This window comes from Athene cunicularia, assembly GCF_003259725.1.
Source record: "Athene cunicularia isolate RWA chromosome 24 unlocalized genomic scaffold, athCun1 chr24_part1, whole genome shotgun sequence".
Classification (NCBI taxonomy): domain Eukaryota; kingdom Metazoa; phylum Chordata; class Aves; order Strigiformes; family Strigidae; genus Athene; species Athene cunicularia.
Genome location: NW_020799132.1, coordinates 4,447,926 through 4,455,937, shown reverse-complemented (window position 1 = coordinate 4,455,937; position 8,012 = coordinate 4,447,926).

Here is an 8,012-nt window from a genome sequence, read left to right as displayed (position 1 = left end):
TTTCCAGACAACCATCGTTTTAGGGGTGATACGGGGTTACACTCCGGCTGCCTGGGTGCCTCCACCTTAAAGGCTCTGTTTTATTTTTTTAACTATAATTCTCCACTACAGTAAGTTGCCCCACTGGACCCTCCTTGCTTACGCTGCCCGCGCCCCATCACGTGCCCGAAAGGCAGCTGGGAGGGTGGGGGGACCAGCCCACAGAAGGACAAGGAATGCTCCAGTAGTGGCTTCGAGCGTTCAGCAACATGTTTGCCTTCTTGGTTAGTGCTTTCCCTTCTGGGTGCCCTCTGATTTCCCCTTTTTGCTACTTGGGGGGTGAGAAGGAGCTGGCCATGAGACAGGCCTGCCTCTGGAGCGGGGCTGGTGCTGCTCCTAAAGCCCTGCTCCTGCTCCCCCCGTTTAGAGGACAGGAAAAGCTGTTCCGACTCCCCTTGAAAATCTGCTTCGCCTCCTCTACCTCCTCAACGTTTGGCTGTTTTTAGCAGAACACAGCTACCCCATTTTAGGAAAAAAAAAACCCAAAAAACAAACCCATGACACTTGTCTCATCTACAGAAAGACATCTGTAGCACTTTCCCTTCCGTCTGCCCGTGGCTTTCATCTGCCCGGATCAGGCAGAGCTGCTCGGGCAGGAGCAGTCTCCATCGCCTGGACATGTCGCTGCAGATCTAAGAGGGTGCGGTAACCCCAGCACTATCCAGAGCAGGGCTAATAGGAAGCAGTGGGAATTCAACAGTTCACCACTGTTTGGTCTTTTCTCGTCGCCTTCAGCTTCCCGAGGGGATTTGCCTGGGGAGCAGAGTTGCTCTCGCTGGTGGCATGGCTGGCATACAAAACCCCAGCCCTCCCGCCGCTCCGGGGCGGGACGCACAAATTTTGAAGCATGTCACCAGGAAGAGTTTACTGGCACTAAACAACGGTTCTGAGTTCTCCCAAGAGCCACAGTGCTTTAATAAAAGGGATGACAGGCACCCCAACTGTCCTAGCCTCCGCTACAGATCTGACCACAAGGATTACTAACGCCTAGGGAGGCAGAAAGCTGTGCAACATGGTGCTCGGGGGGTCTCTCGCCTTGTCACAAGCACCTAACGATCCCCATATTCCCCCTCTCCCAGATCTCTGGTGCTCTAATACCAGCAGGAAATCATGCGGTCAAAAAAGCAGTCCTCTCTCAGGGACACCATCATCAGGGGCAGTGCTTGGACCGAGCATCCTGGTGCCGTGCCACTGCAGTCCCTTATCTGGGGCACATCCTGCTCCCGTGCGTTTGGCAGGTCGCTCGGCCATATGTTACGCGCTGGCTCGCACCCCACAGTTCCCTGCCCTTCCCCAGTTCTCGACAAGGCCTCGGTGAGCCGGCTGAGAGCCCAGGCTCAGCTCAGAGGCATGGGAAGCGTGGCAAGGGAGATCAGTGCTGCCTGTCCCGCCGTGGGTGACATCACCAGGGGACCGGAGCGAGAGGGAGGGACACATCGCTGCAGCCAGAAGCAAGGAAGGGAAGAAAGTCCAAAGCCTTTGTTGCTCCTCGGGAGCCAAACACAGGTTACTCGGCACCGTCAGCAACAGGCGTGGACCCGTCTTGCCATAGACACCAAAGACACAAGCACAAAACATTACTTGAATTCCTCATCTGGATCCTCTCCACTCTGACCTGGGTACAGGTACTCAGTTTGACATTTCCAAGGCACGTCCCCACCATCCCACATAAATCCCCTCCTCTCCTGGGGGAAAGTCGGCCACGAACCACATCGCCTGCAAGGACTTCACTTCGTGCAAAAAACAAGGAAAAAAAAAGTCACCACTCTGTCTGCCTACCTGCGTGCTGGGTCGAAGCGCCCTCCGCTCACCGGTGTCGGGCTGTAGCTGCGGCAGAGAGTGAGGGGAAGCGCCGAGGCTGGAGGCCAGCATTTGTCAGCTGGTCCTGAGAGAGGGGCGAGAGGGGATCCAGGGTTATGGAGAGCATTTGCATTGCTGGGCTGCTGATACAGACACACAGGTCTAACCTTTACCTGCAGACACCCCTTTTCCTTCTTCGGAAAGGGCTTATCCGAAACCTCCCCCAAAACCACAGAACTCGCAAGAAACCTTTGCCTTAAACCATGCTGAGACAAAGGACAGCCTGTCTAACCGCTGGTGGCTCCGGCCAGCTCACCTTCCGTGCTGCTGCGAGGCCTCGAGCCTCTCCCCATTGCCTCTGTGCCCCCCTGTCCCCTGAGCAGATGTTATCACCTGCCCTAACATCGGCTCATCTCTTCCCCTTCTGGGGTGAAGCTACTTCATTGCTCTCAAGCTTCCTGTTTCCCTGGTGATACCCAATCCTGCCCTTGAGGAAAAGGACCAGGTTTTCATCTTTTCCAGGCCGTTTACTCCAAAATGACCTTTGATCAGCCCACCTGCTTGACCTTGACACCACCCGCCCCGCAGCCATGAAGGTGACCTCCTGAGCCGCTCGCGCTCGGAGTGCCACACGCAGCCTGCGGTAGGTTAAAACCAACGCCGCGCCGCGATGCCACTTCAGTGATCTTCAAGAGAGAAGTTTTTCAAGACAACAGAAGATAATGTCACCCATGAACGTAACAGCACGGCGATGACTCTGTGCGGGTGTTAACGCCTCTTGGTCTGTGGCAGGGGCAGAGCTGTGCTTAGGCCCTGGGATCCCTTCCCGTGTGCTGCGTAGGCCTGGGATGAGCAGATAATACCGTTAGTACGGGGCCAAAATACTGCCTGAGCAGGGAGTGATGAAGTTTCTCTTCTTTTGAGGCCACTAGCATGTCCCGGGTAGAGAGCCCCTCTTAGCTCCCCTCCCTCCCAACCTGCAAACGGGCAAAGAGCCTTTCTTCTGTCTGAGGAGACAGAAAGTGCTTCGCAGGGTAAATCCATCCAGCTACGTGAACAGAGACATCAATCACGCTGCATTGGAATTGAACTGTACTTAATTTTGACCTAGTTTGCCAGCCCGGCAGAGACTTCCCAGATTAGACTTTAACCTCGTGGAGGGGCCCTGGGTGGTGATGGCACATCCTGGCAGAGGGCTGACCACGAGCTCCCGGACCCACCGTCTTTTTCTTCCTTCCTCATGTTGGCAGATACCCCTCCCCATCGCTGCATCTCCCCAAGCCACGGCACCCCCTGCCCCTTCCCCAGCTGCCCCAGGAAGCGTCACCACTCCCAGCACTTGATTTTTGCACCTGAGCTTGCCAGGAGAGACGGATCTCCGGGAGCCACACAGTTTCTGCTCACGGCACCGTGGCAGCCAGGAGAGGTGGTTTTGTTTTTATTCATTGTTTCTCCTTCAGCAGGTTCTGCTGTTGGACTAAGCAAGCGTTGCGGTGTCCCAGGGGCATCGTTTATGCTTTCTCTAGCTGTAATGACTCGCTCGTGGCACACTTAGCCAGCAGCGCTTTAGACCTTTTCTGCAGCCTTCCTCCGTGCCTTGGTTATGGGGGGGTGACTTTCACCAGCGCTTACCCAAATTTGCCAGGGCAGCCTCGATTCCCCGCCACACCACCCCTCCATCAATTCAGAAAGAGACTGGGACCTTCTTGCGTAGGGACCCACTCAGTGCTGGGTGAACAGGGCTCCCACCTCGACCTCGATCTTCCCCCTCCCTTACCCTTTTCCTTTCTTCTAGAAACAACAGCTAACAGAGAGCTCTGTTGGTGGTAGCAGAGAGAAAACAGCCCTGCAAGCAGATGATTTCAGTATTAACAAAATTAACATGGGCCTGGCACGCTCTGAAATGAGTCACCCGTGTTTCATATCAATGATTTCAGACCCTGGCATTTTCAGTCCAAGCCACAAGCAGCGCTACAGCAGGCACAGCCTGTATTTTAAAATATCATGGCAAGGCTAGAAACAGATGCTCGGGAGCAGAGCAGAAGGTACAGTAATGAGGCTTTAGTGGGAGCGCACGGGGAACGCGGCGTGCTGGGAATGCGGTAGCCACCCATGACACTCGACTCATCCGTGAGGCCGGGCTATTGCATAAGCCTTGCTGGGGGGAGGCAGAGGAGGGGGATGAAGAGGCCCAGCGCTTGTCCTCTGCAGCTTCCAGCGAGCTGGAATGATGAGGAGCCTGGTGAGAGCACCTTTCTTGTAAAAGCCCTGTGCTAACTGAGGCGCAGCTTCGCTTCTGGGCCCTTTCAGCTGTAGCTTTCTTTAGCCCCATCCTCATTCCACCTTCTACCAGGTACAAAATGTTTAGGTGATTCTTCTTCTGCAAGCAACTCCCGACAGCCTTCAAGCCAAGATCTGAGCTGCTGGCAAAACTTTGATGGTTGCTCTCCAATACCCTCACTCATCAAGCCGTAGTAATAACTGTTAACTGTTCAGAAATTGCCTAGGAACTGCATTTGTTTGTAGGCATCCCATTTTCAGTTACATAACCAGGATGGGAAAACACATCAATGATCCCTAGCAGTCTTTTTTTTTTTTTTTTTATTTTCTGCACACCCCCAATTTTACAGCACTGAGCCTCAGCCCCCGAGCAGTCGCGCTGCGTCGCCTCCTGATTAATAGCAAGCGCCTGGGTCGAGCTGTGGTCCAAGTCCTGTAGCTAGAGTGTTAATCCTCGACAGAGCAAACCCGTCGACGCACACGGTTCGCTCCCGAGCCCACTCGGCACCAAGAATAGCCCCGACTGCTGTCCTGACACTTGTCGCTGCGCGCGGGTGCGAGGCGCTATTATAAGTCAGCGAGCGCGCAGGATTTCTGCTCGTGGTTCATGGGTGTGATTTCGGCAGGGGGAAGTTACGCCTCCTACGCAGAGCAGCTCAGCCTCGCTGGTGGCTCGAAGGCTGGGGTTTAGAGTCCTCTCGGGACAGAAAGGCCTGAGATGCTGCCGGCTAGCCTGCCAGCAGCCCTAGGAGTCGCTACGGCCAGGTGCCCACGCCAGAGTCGCTCATCTCCTGGCCCGCCTGCATCATTTTGGAGCCCAGGGCTTTTGCTAACGCTGCAGTTTGTCATGTGGGAGGAGTGAGCCACCTCCTCCGAGCTTGGCAACCAAAATCCTGCCCCGACCTCTCTATTCTGGGCACGTGACGGGAATGGGAGCTGATGCTCAGATGTTGCAGGTGCCAGGGGAGGCAGGATTGGGGTGCTTCCCCCGGCCCTGGGCACTCCAGGAGCCTGGCAGCGCACGCTACGCGCCCGGGTCTGGCTCGCCTACCGACAGGCATCGCCTCGGTGGGCTAGGCAAGGCAGTGCTGCTGGCTCAGTTCCCCCTCCCAGCCCAAACTGGGAGCACTGGGGCTCCAGCTGAGCCCCTTGAGAGCTCGTACCTGCTCTGGGGTGTGATCCCATGGCACAGCAGCTCCAGGTTCTGTTCTCTTGGCCTGTTTCTGCAGGGGATTCATTTAGCGGAAGATACTCTTATCGAAAAATAAATATATAGTGTGAGCAAAGCGAGCAGCATTAACTACATTAACTAGAACTACAAGCAGCCTCTGCTATGTCTTGGCTCCTGTTCTCCCCTCCTGGACTTCATTTGGCACCTTACATATTAGGAGGACAAATTAGAATTTCATGCATATTTCATATACACTTAATCACTTGGCAAAGACCAAAACACTACCCCATTAAGTGGAATTTATGCTAAATGCTGTTTCCATTAGGCACCAGCCATTGCCTGTTCAGAGGTTAAGGCAGTTCCTGAGGGAGGTTTGCCCCCTTGGGGGAGGCTGTGACAGCGGGCTCCTGCGAAATGAGCCTCATCCCGGCAAGCAGGGCAGGGTCACTCGTGTCGGGGGTAACAGCAGCCTTACTGCGAAGCTGCTTCACAAAACCCATCCTGGCCAAAGGGCCATCGGGTGCTTTTAACGTGGGGCACACCGCAGTGCTGCTGCCTGGACGCCAACGACTCGGGGTCCCGTGTGTTGCTCCCCTGAGCCCGCTGGGTGGTCTCCCATACCAGGAACCGGCCGAGACAGATGTGTGAGGCTCCTAAACCTGAGATGCCCCTGCACGAGCCATTCCCGGAGGAGTTACAGCCTAAGACATCCGTCTGGGGGCTTCTCTTTCCTTACACCCCTGAGTAAGACATGCTCTAGCAGCCTTTAGCTACTCCTAAACTTTCTGCTGAGCACAGCCCCAAGGCACTCAGTGCAGATCTTCCTCCCTCCTACCAGGGAACTAAACCCGTTCTTCAGGCCCAGTTTGGCCCTTGTGCAGGGGCTCTGCCCTAATTAGGCTCCCAAAGAGTAACGAGGCTTAGCTGGCTCTTCCGAGCCCAAACGCAGTGCCCCTGCTCTGAGGAGGGGTCTCTCTGGAGACCATTGTTGCTTTTAGCTCACAAGGGGGGAAAAAAGCTGTCGAGATTTATTGCTGAGGTGGGAGCGAGGTGCAGGTAGGAGCCTCTTGTGGTTTTTCTGGTGTTGAAACCGTCCTGAGTGTCTTGATTTCTTGCAGAAAAAAAAATGCAAAGTGCTACTGAAATTGCCACAGAGGTAGTGACGAGCCCCTCTTGGCTGAGGGGATCCGGGAGGGTGTGTGCAGGGCAGGTCTGGCACATCTAGACTTCGGCTTTCCAGGGGGGGAGCAGACAAATCTCCCTCTTGAGGGACATTCCCTGGGAAGGGAGGCTGGGCAGGGTTGCTCACTTCGGCCTCTGGATGGGCAACGCTGGGCTCCCCCTCGCTATCCCCCTCCCCTCCCAGTAACTGCAAAACTCTAGCCAGGCTAAAAACCTGAGCAACCTCAGCCCGGGCACAGCTGGAACCCAGAAAAGTTGCGCCTAAAATAACTCACATAGATGGAGGAGGTTTAGATGGGCTTATTCTGCTTTTAAGGAAAGGGCGGGGGATTGGGCTGGGAGTACAGAGCTGCTCTGGGTTTCAGACCCGAGGCTGTATGTTGTCTGTCTCAGTGGGCATCAGCAATTCCTTCTCTGCCCTGCTTCCCCGCATCCTCAAACAGCGTTGTTTTTTTTTTTTTTTTTTTTTTTTTTTTCCAGCGGGTACTCAGGGCTACTGCTGCCTTGCTTTGTAGCTGATGCTGCTGCCTGACCTAAATCCCTGCTGTGTTTTCTGTCCGGGCGCTGTGGTGCGGTGTGCCCGGTGTGGGGGTCTCCAGCTGGGCAGACTGGGGGGGGGGCACTGGCCCTGGGGGCTGCTCCCTGCCTCTCTGCCAGGTCTTGATTTATTTTTTTTTCTCCCTCATGTGAGCCTGTTGCATAAGAGGGATTTGAGGGCTTCTGCTTCACTCCCCCCTGCCCCCCCTTTCTTTCCAGAATAAAGACCTTGTTTTTCCAAGCATTTTACTCGCCAGTCACTGGTGGAGGTTAAACCGGCCCTGTACGCCAGGCAGCGCTCCTCGCTGATCCCGGGGTCAGCGGGAGCCGCAGGGTATCAGGCCTAAGAAGGGCTTAGCCCTGTATTTTACATTTTACATTTCCCAAGGCCACGAGCTTAGGGGTTACCAGCCCTCGGCTGCCCGTCCCCGCTCACTGCGGGCGCAGGGTTTGCCCGGCAGCTCCTGCACCTTCAGCTCCGGCCGTGGGGATGCTGCGATAGCTTCCCCCTAGGACCAGCCCTGCGCAGGCGGTGCTGTCTCAGCACGCCCAGGGAATCGCGGGATCGCCCGTGGCTGCGTGGTTTGTGTTGGAAACCAGCACGTCCTTTCGGGTACGGAAGAAGTCGCCGTAGGGAGGTGACTCTGTTTCCCTTCGCCTAGTCAGCCTGGATTTGAATTCATTTCTCGGTCCTTGGTTTTAGTTTTCATTCTCGTCGTCCCCCAAATTCTGTTTCTCTGAGGGAAGACAAACCCCTGTAGGCACCTGCGTTTTGCCAACACGTTCATGGGAGATGCTGCTTTATGTGGGGTCACGCTCGAACACCACCATGCCAAGGAAACCTTCTCTTTCATTGTTTGGTGGCTCGCAGCGAGTGCTGGAAGACCTCGCTGCGGTGGCCTTGCTGCTCGGTGACACTGCCTGTGCAATCCCCGTCCCCTCAGCAGAGGTTTCCAACCCCTCTCCTGCTGAGCCTGTTCGCTTGGCTGTGCTTTAAGTGGGG